This window comes from Haematobia irritans, chromosome 5 (assembly GCF_050003625.1).
Source record: "Haematobia irritans isolate KBUSLIRL chromosome 5, ASM5000362v1, whole genome shotgun sequence".
NCBI classification, from domain to species: Eukaryota; Metazoa; Arthropoda; class Insecta; order Diptera; family Muscidae; genus Haematobia; species Haematobia irritans.
This window is the reverse complement of record NC_134401.1, coordinates 121,047,419-121,065,607: the sequence shown is the minus strand read 5'-3', so window position 1 is coordinate 121,065,607 and position 18,189 is coordinate 121,047,419. Positions and strand designations below refer to the sequence as shown.

Below are 18,189 nucleotides of genomic sequence, written 5' to 3'. Positions count from 1 at the left end.
ATCAGGGGATCGGTTTATATGGGGGCTATATATAATTATGGACCGATATGGACCATTTTTTGCATGGTTGTTAGAGCAATCGCAAGCCAAATTTGGGGTCCGTTTACATGGGGGTAAAAGTGGACCGATATGGTCCATTTTCAATACCATCCAACCTACATCAATAACAACTACTTGTGCCAAGTTTCAAGTCGATAGCTTGTTTCGTTCGGAAGTTAGCGTGATTTCAACAGACGGACGGACGGACGGACATGCTCAGATCGACTCAGAATTTCACCAAGACCCAGAATATATATACTTTATGGGGTCTTAGAGCAATATTTCGATGTGTTACAAACGGAATGACAAAGTTAATATACCCCCATCCTATGGTGGAGGGTATAATAAAATTTTTCAAAATCTTCTATAGAAATAAAAATTTGGCAAAATTTTCTATAAAAATAAAATTTTGGCAAAATTTTCTAAAGAAATAATATTTCGACAAAATTTTCTTGAAAAATAAAATTTTGGAAAAATTTTGTATGGAAATAAAATTTTAGCAAAATTTTTTATAAATATAAATAAATAAAATAAAATGTTGGCAACATTTTATTTCTATACAAAATTTTGCCAAAATTGAAAATTATTTATAGAAAATACAAAAATTTTGTATAGAAATAAAATGTTGGCAACATTTTCTATAGAAATAAAATTTTGGCAAACTAAATAAATTAAATAAAATTTTGGCAAAATTTTCTATAGGAATACAATTTGGCAAAATTTTCTATAGAAATAAAATTTTGGCAAAATTTTCTATAGGAATACAATTTGGCAAAATTTTCTATAGAAATAAAATTTTGGCAAAATTTTCTAAAGAAATAAAGTTTCGACAACATTTTCTAGAAACATAAAATTTCGACATAATTTTTTAAAGAAATAAAATTTTGGCAAAATTTTCTAAAGAAATAAAGTTTCCACAGAATTTTCTAGAAACATAAAATTTCAACATAATTTTCTATAGAAATAAAATTTTGGCAAAATTTTCTATAGAAATAGAATTTTGGAAAAATTGTGTACGGAAATAAAATTGTGGCAAGATTTTCTATAGAAAATCAAATTTTGGCACAATTTTGTATAGAAAAAAATTTTCTAAAGAAATAAAGTTTGGACAAAATTTTCTAGAAACATAAAATTTCAACATAATTTTCTATAGAAATAAAATTTTGGCAAAATTTTCTATTTTTGGAAAAATTTTATTTGGAGATAAAATTTTAACAAAATTTTCTATAGAAAATAAAATTGTGACAAAATTTTGTTTAGAAATAAAATTTTGGCAAAATTTTCTATAGAAATAACATTTTCGTAAAATTTTCAAAAGAAATAAAATTTTCGCAAAATTTTCTATAGAAATAAAATTTGGACAAAATTTTCTATAGAAATAAAATTTGGATAAAATTTTCTTTAGGAATAAAATTTTGGCAAAATTTACTATAGAAATGCAACTTTGGCAAAATTTTCTATAGGAATACAATTTTGGCAAAATTTTCTATAGAAATAAAATTTTGACAAAATTTCCTATAGAAATAAAATTTTCACAGAATTCTCTATAGAAATAAAATTTTGGAAAAATTGTGTATGGAAATAAAATTTTGGCAAAATTGTGTATGGAAATAAAATTTTGGCAAAATTTTGTATAGAAATAAAATGTTGGCAAAATAAATAAATAAAATAAAATGTTGGCAAAATTTTCTATAGAAATGTTATTTTGGCAAAATTTTCTATAGGAATGCAATTTGACAAAATTTTCTATAGAAATAAAATTTTGGTAAAATTTTCTAAGAAATAAAGTTTCGACAAAATTTTCTAGAAACATAAAATTTCAACATAATTTTCTATAGAAATAAAATTTTGGCAAAATTTTCTATAGAAATAAAATTTTGGAAAAATTTTGTATGGAAATAAAATGTAGCAAGATTTTCTATAGAAAATAAAATGTTGGTACAATTTTGTATAGAAAAAAATGTTGGCAAAAGTTTCTATAGAAATAAAATTTTGGCAAAATTTTCTAAAGAAATAAAGTTTGGACAAAATTTTCTAGAAACATACATTTTCAACATAATTTTCTATAGATATAAAATTTTGGCAAAATTTTCTATTTTTGGAAAAAATTTATTTGGAAATAAAATTTTAACAAAATTTTCTATAGAAAATAAAATTGTGACAAAATTTTGTTTAGAAATAAAATTTTGGCAAAATTTTCTATAGAAATAAAATTTTCGTAAAATTTTCAAAATAAATAAAATTTTCGCAAAATTTTCTATAGAAATAAAATTTGGACAAAATTTTCTATAGAAATAAAATTTGGATAAAATTTTCTTTAGGAATAAAATTTTGGCAAAATTTTCTATAGAAATAAAATTTGGACAACATTTTCGATAGTAATACAATTTTGGCAAACTTTTCTATAGAAATAAAATTTTGACAAAATTTCCTATAGAAATAAAATTTTCACAGAATTTTCTATAGAAATAAAATTTTGGCAAAATTTTGTATAGAAATAAAATTCTGGCAACATTTCTATAGAAATAAAATTTTGGCAAAATAAATAAATAAAATAAAATGTTGGCAAAATTTTCTATAAGAATACAATTTGACAAAATTTTCTATAGAAATAAAATTTTGGTAAAGATTTTCTAAAGAAATAAAGTTTGTACAAAATTTTCTAGAAACATAAAATTTCAACATAATTTTCTATAGAAATAAAATTTTGGCAAAATTTTCTATTTTTGGAAAAATTTTATTTGAAAATAAAATTTTAACAAAATTTTCTATAGAAAATAAAATTGTGACAAAATTTTCTATAGAAATAACATTTTCGTAAAATTTTCAAAAGAAATAAAATTTTCGCAAAATTTTCTATAGAAATAAAATTTGGACAAAATTTTCTATAGAAATAGAATTTGGATAAAATTTTCTTTAGGAATAAAATTTTGGCAAAGTTTTCTATAGAAATGCAACTTTGGCAAAATTTTTTATAGGAATACAATTTTGGCAAAATTTTCTATAGAAATAAAATTTTGACAAAATTTCCTATAGAAATAAAATTTTCACAGAATTTTCTATAGAAATAAAATTTTGGAAAAATTGTGTATGGAAATAAAATTTTGGCAAAATTTTGTATAGAAATAAAATTCTGGCAACATTTTCTATAGAAATAAAATAAAATGTTGGCAAAATTTTCTATAGAAATGTTATTTTGGCAAAATTTTCTATAGAAATAAAATTTTGGTAAAATTTTCTAAAGAAATAAAGTTTCGAGAAAATTTTCTAGAAACATAAAATTTCAACTTAATTTTCTATAGAAATAAAATTTTGGCAAAATTTTCTATAGAAATAAAATTTTGGAAAAATTTTGTATGGAAATAAAATGTAGCAAGATTTTCTATAGAAAATAAAATGTTGGCACAATTTTGTATAGAAAAAAAAATGTTGGCAAAAGTTTCTATAGAAATAAAATTTTGGCAAAATTTTCTAAAGAAATAAAGTTTGGACAAAATTTTCTAGAAACATAAAATTTCAACATAATTTTCTATAGAAATAAAATTTTGGCAAAATTTTCTATTTTTGGAAAAATTTTATTTGGAAATAAAATTTTAACAAAATTTTCTATAGAAAATAAAATTGTGACAAAATTTTGTTTAGAAATAAAATTTTGGCAAAATTTTCTATAGAAATAAAATTTTCGTAAAATTTTCAAAATAAATAAAATTTTCGCAAAATTTTCTATAGAAATAAAATTTGGACAAAATTTTCTATAGAAATAAAATTTGGATAAAATTTTCTTTAGGAATAAAGTTTTGGCGAAATTTTCTACAGAAATAAAATTTGGACAACATTTTCGATAGGAATACAATTTTGGCAAACTTTTCTATAGAAATAAAATGTTGACAAAATTTCCTATAGAAATAAAATTTTCACAGAATTTTCTATAGAAATACAATTTTGGAAAAATTGTGTATGGAAATAAAATTTTGGCAAAATTTTGTATAGAAATAAAATTCTGTCAACATTTCTATAGAAATAAAATTTTGGCAAAATAAATAAATAAAATAAAATGTTGGCAAAATTTTCTATAGAAATGCTATTTTGGCAAAATTTTCTATAAGAATACAATTTGACAAAATTTTCTATAGAAATAAAATTTTGGTAAAATTTTCTAAAGAAATAAAGTTTCGACAAAATTTTCTAGAAACATAAAATTTCAACATAATTTTCTATAGAAATAAAATTTTTGCAAAATTTTCTATAGAAATAAATTTTTGGAAAAATTTTGTATGGAAATAAAATTTTAGCAAAATTTTCTATAGAAATTAAAATTTTGGCAAAATTTTGTTTAGAAATAAAATTTTGGTAAAATTTTCTATAGAAATAAAATTTTGGTAAAATTTTTTATAGAAATAAAATTTTATCAGAATTTTCTATAAAAATGAAATTTAGTAAAATTTTCTATAGAATAAATTTGACAAATTTTTCTATAGAAATAAAATTTTGGCAAAATTTTCTAAAGAAATAAAGTTTCGACAAAATTTTCTAGAAACATAAAATTTCGACTAATATTGACAAATAAAATTTTGGCAAAATTTTCTATAGAAACTAAAATTGTGGCAATAGAAATAAAATTTTAGCAAAACTTTCTATGGAAATAAAATTTGGACAAAATTTTCTGGAAAAATAAAATTTTGACAAAATTTTCTAGAAAAATAAAATTTCGACATAATTTTCTATAGAAAATGAAATTTATTCTATAGAAAATTTTGCCAAAATTTTATTTTGCCTTTTTCCACAAAAGGTTTGTGCAAAGTGGGTGGATTTGACATTTCTGTTCGACAAAATGAGAACGAATGGAGTTAGAGAAACCCAATCTTAGTTGTAACGTTACGTTTTCGTTCCGATTGATTTTCATCTCTCTTGTCGTTTAGATAGAGCTTAGAGAAACCAAAATCAGCTGATTTTCGTTTTGTATGCGAACGAAGAGTAGAATTCGGATATCAGAAATAGGCTTTAAGATTTTATAAATTTGGTAGATTTTTGGTAAAATGTTGGCAGGTTCTTTCTTCTATTCTACGCAAAAATGACATTCGTATACGAGTATTAAGGACATGAAGTCTTCGTGCTTACGACAATATTTTCGTCATTGCTGCCGATGTGGGTTACCCCTTCTCAATGACTGAAACGAATGGCCCTTTCAAGTCCACTATTCCGACTCTTTCTTGGGCTCAGGGTGTGCCAACGTATTCATATTTTGTTGTCTGATACGCGATGGTTTGAAATGCCATCAGAAATTGCCAAGGATCCACGTTGAAAGACGCTAAACATGTTTGTCGGATCAGAAGAATCACTATCCCCACAATCCAAACGTTTTTCGAGGATACAATGAAAAAAAAGCTTGTCCGATTTCAAAGATTTTGTCTTTACTCTAAGGATTTTGACATTGGTTCCGAGCCAAAGACACAGAGAATTGAATTAACGATACCTTCTGTTTTGCGTACATGATTTTATGAAACAAATTTTATTTTATTAATAATGTATTTCAGCGTCTTCAATCTGATTTTCACCTCTGTTCCAAGTCCAGCCTGATACTGAAGATACTTTAACCAGGAAATAAAAGTGATCATACCTATCTACAAATCTTAAAGTGGACCCCTAATCATAATAGTAAAGCATACTTTTCGGCGTAAATATAAAAACGTGTGACAAAACAATGTTGTCAACTCAGTTTTATAAGCGCTTTGTGTGTTTTCTTCTGCCGACAATCATATACTTATAAATTTCTTATTTCGCTAAAATAATTTCTTATTATTTCGAGATATATAAGGTAATTTTATTTATATTTTATTGATTGAAAAGATCTTAGAAACCATATTGGATTCTACGTTTAAATTCGAACATAGCCAAATTTTTCACTATAGATAAAAATGTTTAAGAAATTAAAGTATGTAAAAAAATTAAAGTTTAAATGTGGAACTTTTACATTGCCAAAATTTTTATTATAGATAATTTCTATGCAATAGTTGATTCATTTGAGTCTGAAGTAGAATTAAATAAATATATTGTTAATAACAAATACATTTATTGATATAAACTGATAGGAAATTTATTGAATGAGGCTATCTAAAATTTTGGTTGTTAATTATTAAGTGCAATTTATAGCCAGAATATCTACTTGGTGACCTTCTATCTAATCAGATCCATTATCGACTGATATTAGAAAATTTGAATAATCACACAAAAGAATTGTTTGACAATTTAATCGGTGGGCGAATGCCAAATAATACGGTTGAAGCTACCAAAATATTAGCAATCTTTCTATGAAACAGAATAAGGATCCAGCAAAATAAAATAAATATTCAATATGATCGATTCAGAAAACAAAGGTGAATATGTGAGTAATAATTTTTGATAATTATAAGTAAAAATGGATTCGCATATATTTCTAAATAATAATAATTGTCCCGTTTTTAGGTCCTACTCTTGGTATGCGCCACGTACAGTCTTTTTTGCTGTTCTTGGACATAGTGGTGATCTATATTAGTCGATTAAATATTGGCGTTGCTGTCGTCGCTATGACAAATGCTGAAACAACAAATCCCAATTTTCCTGTAAGTGCTGAAGTGTTTGATTGGAAATTGAAATTGTACTATATTGGATATAACAACAGGGTACATTGGAGTAATGGTCTTCAAACTTACGACAAAACCATCACATTCTTCACAAAAGTGGCTCTGCGAAATTTCGGTCCATTTCAGCAAAGCGCCGTCGTGAAATGTTCAACAATTTTTTTAAGTTGTTTTTAGTACCAAATTTACTCTACAAAATGCCCCATACACGCAAAGAAGGAATATGATCATCTCAAACATGTTTCAAGAGCAAAATGTTAATTTTGTATGGTGACCATGTAACATGTTTGTCACTAAAATGTTATTTTCTCGTCAAATATAACCCGCTTGCCGAAATCAGATACATGATTTCCGAGAAAATAACATGGTTGCGAAAACCATGTTGCATGGTCACCACCCAAATAAACATTTTGCTCTTAAAACATGTTTGAGGTGATCATATTCCTTCTCTGGGTGTAGGGTTTAAAGTGTAACAGATGGAGATTCTCGTGGTGGCCATTGTGTGACAAAAATGAAGCGAGGAACCTACGTTTTAAGCCATTTTTGGAAGAACCGTGCTGATTGCACTGGTTCTGGGTCCTCTTGGATTGCCCTTGGTTTGCGGCTGAAATGTTTGTTTGCCCAGAGATTCACTATTGTCTTTAGAACATTTTTCGGTATTTATTTATTCAGTCCATTGTGATACCACTCTCTTATCGCTTAGAGCTGTCCGATTCCATGTTTAGCTCAATGACAAGGGACCTCCTTTTTATAGACGTTTCAGAACTTTGCGGTGAAACCACTTAGAGAAGCTTTGAGGTACTCAGATATGTCACCAGCATTAGTGAGAGGGGATAATCCACCGCTGAAAAACTTTTTGCCGTTTGGTCGCTTTTTGTGTGCAAAGCGGGTATGCTTACCATTGCACCATCTGGAAGCCAATCTAAGGTGCAAATATCAGCTGACCTTTTATGGCAACTAAACCCGATCATTATGGTTTGTACTCAAACTGCCCACTTTGGAACGGAGAAAACCAAATTCGGTAACAAGCGAAGCATCCCTTGGCTCTTTCCAGTCTATTTTTTATTGAGCATCGGTTATTTATTTTAAGCTCATTTTTCAATATGTGTTTCATCCATTCTCGCGATGTGTTCATCTCACGAGTAAATTTTCGAACATTGAGGCGTCGATTGTGACCTTCACTTTTCGGATCATTTCTGGTTGTGTTACCGTTTTTCGTTTACATTTTGGGCACGCTGCAAAACTGACAGTATCACGGTAAAGAGCAATGGTACGATCAACAACAAACGTTTATTCACATTTAAACAACATGTGGTTTCAGTCCAGTCTAATATAAAGCAACCACACTATAACGTTTGTGTTTCATAAGGAAAGCCTTTAATTCTGAATGCAATAGATCAAAATGCTTTTTAAGCTTGTAAACAATAAAATGCACTGCCACTGGAATAAACTTGTCAGTTGTCAGTTGCAAAACATATCAGCCACATTTCGATGCGTTACAAATGCATGTAGGGATCACGGTTGCCAATTATGCCAATTTCACCAAAAAAATACAAAACAAAAAATTTCTGTAGAAAATTTTTTAAAAATTTAATTTCTATGGAAAATTTTATCAAAATTTTATTTCTATAGAAAATTGTCAAAATTTTATTTCTGTAAAGATTTTATCACAATTTTATTTCTAAAGAAAATTTTGTCAAATTATATTTCTATAGATAATTTAGTCAAAATTTTATTTCTATAGAAAATTGTGTCAAAATTTTATTTCAATAGAAAATTTTCTCAAAATTTTATTTCAATAGAAAATTTTCTCAAAATTTTACTTCTGTAAAAATTTTGCCAAAATTTCATCTCTATAGAAAATTTTCTAAAAATTTAATTTCTATAGAACATGTGTCAAAATTTTATTTCTATAGAAATTTTTTTTTTTTTATAGAAAATTTTGTCAAAAGTGTATTTCTATATAACATTTTGTCAAAATTTTATTTGTATAGAAAATTTTGTCAAAATTTTATTTCTAAGAAAATGTTGTCAAAATTTTATTTCTATAGAAAATTTAGTAAATTTTTTTTATAGAAAATTTTGTCAATATTTTATTTCTATAGAAAATTTTCTGAAAATGTTATATCTATAGAAAATTTTGTCAAAATTTTATTTCTATAGAAATTTTTGTCAAAATTTTATTTCTATAGAAAATTTTCTAAAAATGTTATTTCTAAAGACAATTTTGTAAAAATGTTATTTCTATAGAAAATTTTGTCAAAATTTTATTTCTATAGAAAATTTTGTCAAAATTTTATTTCAATAGAAATTTTTGTCACAATTTTATTTCCATAGAAAATTTTGTCAAAATTTTACTTCTATAGAAAAATTTCTCAAAATTTCATCTCCATAGAACATTTTCTAAAAATGTCATTTCTATAGAAAATGTTGTCAAAATTTTATTTCTATAGAAAATGTTGTCAAAATTTTATTTCTATAGAAAATTTTGTCAAAATTTTATTTTTATAGAACATTTTCTGAAAATTTTATTTCTATAGAAAATTTTGTCAAAATTTTTTTTCTATAGAAAATTTTTTCAAAATGTTATTTCTATACAAACTGTTGTCAAAATTTTATTTCTATAGAAAATTTGTCAAAATTTTATTTCTATAGAAAATTTTATTTGTATAGAAAATTTTGTCAAAATTTTATTTCTATAGAAAATGTTGTCAAAATTTTGTTTCTATAGAAAATTTAGTAAATTTTTTTTTAGAAAATTTTCTGAAAATTTTATTTCTATAGAAAATTTTGTCAAAATTTTATTTCTATAGAAATTTTTGTCAAAATTTTATTTCTATAGAAGATTTTTCAAAATTTTATTTCTATAGAAAATTTTGTAAAAATTTTATTTCTATAGAAAATTTTGTCAAAATTTTATTTCTATAGAAAATTTTGTCAAAATTTTATTTCAATAGAAATTTTTGTCAAAATTGTATTTCTATAGAAAAATTTCTCAAAATGTCATCACCATAGAACATTTTCTAAAAATTCCATTTCTATAGGAAATGTTGTTAAAATTTTATTTCTATAGAACATTTTCTGGAAATTTGTATTTCTATAGAAAATTTTGTCAAAATTTTATTTCTATAGAAAATTTTGTCAAAATTTTATTTCTATAGAAAATTTGTATTTCTATAGAAAATTTTGTCAAAATTTTATTTCTATAGAAAATTTTGTCAAAATTTTATTTTTATAGAAAATTTTGTCAAAATTTTATTTCTATAGAAAATTTTGTCAAAATTTTATTTTTATAGAAAATTTTGTCAAAATTTTATTTCTATAGAAAATTTTGTCAAAATGTTATTCCTATAGAAAATTTTGTTAAAATTTTATTTCTATAGACAATTTTGTCAAAATTTTATTTTTATAGAAAATTTTGTCAAAATTTTATTTCTATAGAAAATTTTCTGAAAATTTTATTTCTATAGAAAATTTTCTGAAAATGTTATTTCTATAGAAAATTTTCTGAAAATTTTATTTCTATACAAAATTTCCTGAAAATTTTATTTCTATAGAAAATTTTCTGAAAATTTTATTTCTATAGAAAATTTTCTTAAAATTTTATTTCTATAGAAGTTTTTGTCAAAATTTTATTTCAATGGAAATTTTTGTCACAATTTTATTTCCATAGAAAATTTTGTCAAAATTTCTATACAGAATTTTGTCAAAATTTTATTTCTATAGAAAATTTTCTGAAAATTTTATTTCTATAGAAAATTTTCTGAAAATTTTATTTCTATAAAAAATTTTCTGAAAATTGTATTTCTGTAGAAAATTTTCTGAAAATTTTATTTCTATAGAAAATGTTGTCAAAACTTTATTTCTGTAGAAAATTTTGTCAAAATTTTATTTCTTTAGAAAATTTTCTGAAAATTTTATTTCTATAGAAAATTTTGTCAAAATTTTATGTCTACAGAAAATTTTGTCAAAATTTTATATCTATAGAAAATTTTCTGAAAATTTAATTTCTATAGAAAATTTTGTCAAAATTTTATTTCTTTAGAAAATTTTCTGAAAATTTTATTTCTATAGAAAATTTTGTCAAAATTTTATGTCTACAGAAAATTTTGTCAAAATTTTATTTCTATAGAAAATTTTCTGAAAATTTAATTTCTATAGAAAATTTTCTGAAAATTTTATTTCTGTAGAAAATTTTGTCAAAATTTTATTTCTATAGAAAATTTTGTCAAAATTTTATTGTCTGGAAATTTTATTTCTATAGAAAATTTCCTGAAAATTTTATTTCTATAGGAAATTTTCTGAAAATTTTATTTTTTTAGAAAATTTTCTGAAAATTTTATTTCTTTAGAAAATTGTCTGAAAAGTTTATTTCTATACAAAATTTCCTGAAAATTTTATTTCTATAGAAAATTTTCTGAAAATTTTATTTCTATACAAAATTTCCTGAAAATTTTATTTCTATAGAAAATTTTCTGAAAATTTTATTTCTATAGAAAATTTCCTGAAAATTTTATTTCTATAAAAAATTTTCTGAAAATTGTATTTCTGTAGAAAATTTTCTGAAAATTTTATTTCTATAGAAAATGTTGTCAAAACTTTATTTCTGTAGAAAATTTTGTCAAAATTTTATTTCTTTAGAAAATTTTCTGAAAATTTTATTTCTATAGAAAATTTTGTCAAAATTTTATGTCTACAGAAAATTTTGTCAAAATTTTATTTCTATAGAAAATTTTCTGAAAATTTAATTTCTATAGAAAATTTTCTGAAAATTTTATTTCTGTAGAAAATTTTGTCAAAATTTTATTTCTATAGAAAATTTTGTCAAAATTTTATTGTCTGGAAATTTTATTTCTATAAAAACTTTTCTGAAAATTTTATTTCTATAGAAAATTTTCTGAAAATTTTATTTCTATAGGAAATTTTCTGAAAATTTTATTTTTATAGAAAATTTTCTGAAAATTTTATTTTTATAGAAAATTTTCTGAAAATTTTATTTCTATAGAAAATTTTCTGAAAATTTCATTTCTTTAAAAAATTTTCTGAAAATTTTATTTCTATAGAAAATTTCAAAATTTTATTTCTAAAAAAAAAAATATTTCTATTTATGACGTATCTCTTATTATTTTCGGTAGAACTCTACCAATTGTGGCCAGAGTAACAGGGATGTCATATGGCGTGAACATGTGTGATTAGTTTTTGTTTTGATTAAAAAATTAATTTAATTAATTTATAAAATGCAGTTGTTTCTTCTTTCCTTAACCATTTTTTAAGTAACGCAAATCTTGTATTTTTTTAGGAATTTGACTGGGATGAAAAGGAAATTTCCTATATCTTATCCAGCTTCTATTGGGGTTACTTTGTAACACAATTCCCGGGAGGAGTTTTATGCAAACGTTTTGGGGCCAAATTAATAATGGGCGTGGCCACTTTTATTTCAGCAGTTTGCAGTGCTGTGACACCTTGGTGTGTCGGATGGGGAGGATGGCAAGCGTTTTGTGTTGTAAGAGTTTTTCAAGGTTTAGCACAAGGTTTAATATTTCCATGTGTATTCCAACATTTGGCAAAATGGTGTCCACTAAAAGAACGAAATCGTTTGGGTGCTTTTAGTCATACTGGATTGGAATGTGGTACAGTTTTGGCTTTGGGAATTAGTGGATTTATTGCTGCTGGCCCCTTGGGTTGGCCTGGTATTTCATATATATCTGCAGGAATGTGTGTGGTATGGTGTTTTCTATGGATGATCTTTGGAGCCAACAATGCTGTTGAATCAAAATTCACCACTGAAGCTGAGAGACAATATATCGAATCATCTATGAATCATGATGAAGATTTTCATCAAAAAAAGATTGCAATTCCTTGGAAAGCCATCTTCACATCTGTGCCCTTGTTTGCTTTAATGGTGGCTCGATGCTCTCACATTTATGGAGTATCCACATTGCAAGCTCAAATTCCTTCATATCTACATGGAGTTCTAAATATGGAAATCAAGACGAATGCCCTATATTCGGCAATGCCTTTTTTGGCCAGTTGGGCAGTTTCGTATATTTATCTCTTTCTGGGGGATATATTTCAACAAAAGAATATTATGAGCCTTAATGCCATACGCAAGGTATTCAACAGTTTCGCCTTTTGGATACCGGCTATTGGTTTAATTGTTATAGGATTTTTGGATGAAGACAACAAGGCATGGGCTTTGGCCCTGATGTCTATAAGTGTGGCAGCAAATAGTGGCAATACTATTGGATGTTCCCTGAACTATATTGATTTGTCACCAAACCATGCGGGCTTCTTAATGTCGGTCGTTAATACTGCAGCAAGTATTATGCCTCTGATAGCGCCACTTGTTGTGGGTGTCGTAGTAACTGATGGGGTAAGTTGCTCTTAGAGAGTTTCTAAACAAGAACAAGTATATACAGGAGTAAGGTCGGCCGGGCCGAATCAAATACCACCATGAAGCAAATATAATAGTTTCCTTTGAAAATTATTCGTCGTTGCGGGTTATTTGATAATATATAGGATTACAGATATTCTCCCAAGAAGATCAATTCAACCTGTACACTTTCCGAAGGTAATTTTAAAGATTCTATCTATGAAGACTATATCAGATTCTGGATTTATAAGAACCATTTTTATTTGCGTTTCAGAGGAGTCATAAACATCTCGTGTAAGTGTGCAAGAAAAAGATTAAATAACGTCTTGATATGAAATCTAAAATCTGTAGATTTTTACCCCCATTATTCAGCACACCTAATTGTGGTTCTGAAAACCCTACAGAATCTAAATCTCAAATCGGAGATTTTAAGTATAGTCAAATTAGATAAAAACAAGTAAGGAAAGTCTAATGTCGGGCGGGGCCGACTATATTATACCCTGCACCACTTTGTAGATCTAAATTTTCGATACCATATCACATTCGTCATATGTGTTGGGGGCTATATATAAAGGTTTGTCCCAAATACATACATTTAAATATCACTCGATCTGGACAGAATTTGATAGACTTCACACAATATGGGAAAATTTTAAATCTGAAGCAATTTTAAGGAAACTTCGCAAAAGTTTATTTATGATTTATCGCTCGATATATATGTATTATAAGTTTAGGAAAATTAGAGTCATTTTTACAACTTTTCGACTAAGCAGTGGCGATTTTACAAGGAAAATGTTGGTATTTTGACCATTTTTGTCGAAATCAGAAAAACATATATATATGGGTGCTATATCTAAATCTGAACCGAATTCAACCAAATGTGACATGCATAGCAACAATGCTTATTCTACTTCCTGTGCAAAATTTCAACTAAATTGGAGTTAAAATTGGTCTCTGTGGTCATATGAGTGTAAATCGGGCGAAAGCTATATATGGGAGATATATCTAAATCTGAACGGATTTCAACCAAATTTGGCACGCATAGCTACAATGCTAATTCTACTCTCTGTGCAAAATTTCAACTTAATCGGAGCAAAAAAATTGGCCTCTGTGATCATGAGTGTAAATCGGGCGAAAGCTATATATGGGAGCTATATCTAAATCTGAACCGATTTCAATAACATTTGGCACACTTGACTACACTACTAATTGTACTCCTAGTGCAAAATTTCAACCAAATTGGGGTAAAACTCTGGCCTCTGGGACCGTATTAGTCCATATCGGGCGAAAGATATATATGGGAGCTATATCTAAATCTGAACCGATTTCAATAAAATTTGGCACACTTGACTATAGTACTAATTGTTCTTCTTGTGCAAAATTTTAAGCAAATTAGGGTAAAACTCTGGCTTCTGGGGCCATATAAGTCCATATTGGGCGAAATATATATATGGGAGCTATATCTAAATCTGAACCGATTTCTTCAAAATCAAAATCCAAAATCAATAGGGTTCTATTCTGAGCCAAAACACACACTTGTGCCAAATTTGAAGTCGATGGAACTAAAACTGCGACCTAGACTTTGATTACAAAAATGTGTTCACGGACAGACGGACAGACGGACATCGCTATATCGACTCAGGAGCCCACCCTGAGCATTTTTGCCAAAGACACCATGTGTCTATCTCGTCTCCTTCTGGGTGTTGCAAACATATGCACTAACTTATAATACCCTGTTCCACAGTGTGGCGCAGGGTATAAATACGGTTTACAGAAACTCAAGAAGTACAATCGTAAGATCGGTCTATATGGGGGCTATAGCAAACCATAGATCGATACATACCATATTCGGCACACATATTTGTGGTCCTAAAATACTTCAAAATTTCAAGCAAATCGGATAGAAAATACAGTTTCTAGACGTCTAAGAAGTAAACTCGGGAGATCGGTCTATATGGGGTCTATACCAAATCATAGACCGACACACCTATTTGTGGAATCGGATAAAAACTACGATTTCTAGAAGCCCAAGAAGTAAAATCGGGTGATCGGTCAATAAGGGGGCTATTCCAAAACATGGACCGATTTACGCCATTTGGGCACACCTATCAAGACCCCAAATCGGGGGATCGGTTTATATGGGAGCTATATCAAAACCTCGACCCATGTAGCTCATCTTCGAGCTTGGCCTACGTACAGACAAAAGACGAATCGTGCCAAATTTCAGGACGATAGCGCCATCACTGTGAAATCGTTGTTGTTAACATATTATTGTTGTTAAAAATGAAAATAAATCACATTTGTATGGCAAAATCCGTATCAAGGAATGGTCATATGAATTTGGCATGTTCTACATCTAAGCATGTCCCTCCGTCCGTCTGTTGAAATCACGCAAACTTTAGAACGAAACAAGCTATCGACTTGAAACTTGGCACAAGTAGTTGTTATTGATGTAGGTCAGATGGTATTGGAAATGGGCCATATCGGTCCACTTTTACGTATAGCCGCCATATAAATGGACCAAAAGATTTGGCTTGCGAGTCCTCTAATAGAAGCAAATTTCATCCGATCTGGCTGAAATTAGTATATGGTCTCTAATAACCATGCAAAATCGGTCCATAATTATATATAGCCCCCATATAAACCGATCCCCCGATTTGGCTTGCGGAGCCTCTAAGAGAAGCAAATTTCATCCGATCCGGCTGAAATTTGTTACATGGTGTTAGTATATGGTCTCTAATAACCATGCAAAATCGGTCCATAATTATATATAGCCCCATATAAATTGATCCCCAGATTTTACCTCCGGAGGTTGAAATTTGGTACGTGATGTTAGTATATGGTATCCAAAAACCATGCAGGAATTGGTTCATAACAGTCCATAATTATATATAGCTCCATATAAACTCATCCCGAGTTTTGGTTTTGGACCCTCTTGGGAAAGCAAAATCCATCCGATCTGCTTGAAATTTGGTACGTGGGGTTAGTATATGATATTTAACAACCATGCCAAAATTGGTCCATATCAGTCCATAATCATATACAGCCCCCATATAAACCTATTCCGAGATTTGGTTTTGGAGCCTCTTGGAGGAGCCCTCAGATAAATCGATCCCCAATCACACCAAAATTGGTCCATATAAAGTTCATAATTGTAGCCCCCATATAAGTTACTTCAATTCGGTACGTGCAAAAGTCCATATCGATTCGTAATTATTTGTTGACTTACTTATACATGTCTAATATATACCACGTATGGACTAACTCACAATTTAGAAGTTAAGAAGTTTTAGAATACCTTGCCATCGGTAAGTATTAACACAACGTAAGTAATTCGATTGTGGATGACAGTCTTTCGCAGAAGTTTCTACGCAATCCATGATGCGAGGGTACATAAGATTCGGCCTGGCCGAACTTACGGTCGTATATACTTGTTATCTTTACGCCGAAAAGTATGCTTTACTATTCACAGAAAAAAATATCACCAAAATATTTCCAATTAAAAAGTTAATTGAAGTTGGAATTTTTTTCAATTAATAAATTAATTGATACAATTAACTTTTTAATCATAATAGAAACATTAAGTTAATTAAGTCAATGATTGAAATTTTTAAAATGTTTAATTAAAAATTTAATTGATACAATTAACTTTTTAATCAAATTCGGAAGACTAATTCAGTTAAAAAAAGTGCTGATTTTTTTTTACTTTTTTAATTAAAAATGTATTTCAAACAATCATTTGTTAATCCAAATAAAAACTCTAAGCCAATCTAACTAAGTAATTAAAAATAGTTACCCTTTTTAATTAATAAATTAATTGCGTTTTGCAATCAACATCAATTAAATTTTTAATTGAATCAATTAAAAAATTAATTGAATTTTGCTGAAAAAATCAATTAATTTTTTAATCAAGAATTTTTTCTATGCCCAATTAAAACTGTGATTGATACTATCATTTTCGTGATTGAAGACATTTCAATTAAAAAATTAATTGGATCAATTAATTTGGTGATTGAATCAGAGAAAAAATTTTTTGTGTGTTATTACTATGCTTTACTTTATATTATTCTTGTTTTCGAATTAAAGTTTTTATCACAATTTTTATAGAATTTATATTTAATAATTTTTTTTTATAAATATATATTTTAATATACATATATTATTCTACCATTTTGTATTCTCCATAGTCTAATCGACTTCAGTGGCAAATTGTATTTGCCATAGCAGCTGCAGTATTCTTTTTTGGCAATTTAATTTACATCATTTGGGGTACAACAAATACCCAACCATGGGATGCTGAAGACTTTCTTCTGAGAGAAGGTATAGCGAATTCTATTACTGAGGAAGGAAATGGAGAAGTCCTTGAACAAACAAAGCTATGACAAATCAACACCTAAATCAATAGTATGAGTAATGTAACAAAAGTTGATTATTGAAATAAATATTCCAGTGATTTTTACAAGCTTAGAAAAGCATTTGATCTATTGCATTCAGAAATAAAGATATTCGTGATGGAATTTAGAATGATACTAAATCAGCTCGAAACCTTATGTTTTTTTTTTTTGGGACAAAAGGTACATTTTCACAGTTACAATTTGTATTCAATTTGAGAAAAAAAATATACAAGCATAAACTGAATTGCTCTGCTATTCACATTCTAATTTTAAAATTCAGCGAATGCTGAAAAGATACCAAATGTATCTTATTGAGCATGAAATAATGAGCTGCCCACACGCAAAGGAAAAATAAAACGTTTGGAAAACATGTACCGAAAACATTTTTCTTTTGTTAGAGTTTTTTGAATTGCTTCGAAAAGTATACACTTTTATCACCAAAAAAGTTCGTTTGTTACAAAATTTTTATTTTTTCGATAAAAAAAAAGTTATTTTTGAACCAACAACAGTCCATTTCGTTTATATCAAACAATGTTCTTAAACTTCTTCTTCTTGTTAAACTGAATTGCTCTGCTATTCACATTAACATGCTGAAAAGATACCTTTAATTCTCTCTTTCTTCTCATAAACCAAATTATTTCAAAGAAAACACCAAATGCTATCATCCTTAACATCTCCCCTATTTTTATACACTCCACCATAAGATGGGGAGTATATTAACTTTGTCATTCCGTTTGTAACACATGGAAATATTGGTCTAAGACCC

General features: G+C 27.1%; 1 long non-coding RNA gene and 1 pseudogene across 1 annotated transcript in view; one reads left to right on the top strand and one right to left on the bottom strand.

Moving 5' to 3' along the window:
• Positions 1-18,189, bottom strand: part of LOC142241728 (uncharacterized) — a 262,134-nt gene that overhangs the window by 73,050 nt on the left and 170,895 nt on the right. The window lies entirely within an intron of this gene.
• On the top strand, positions 6,348-17,411 carry LOC142237751 (putative inorganic phosphate cotransporter; annotated as a pseudogene).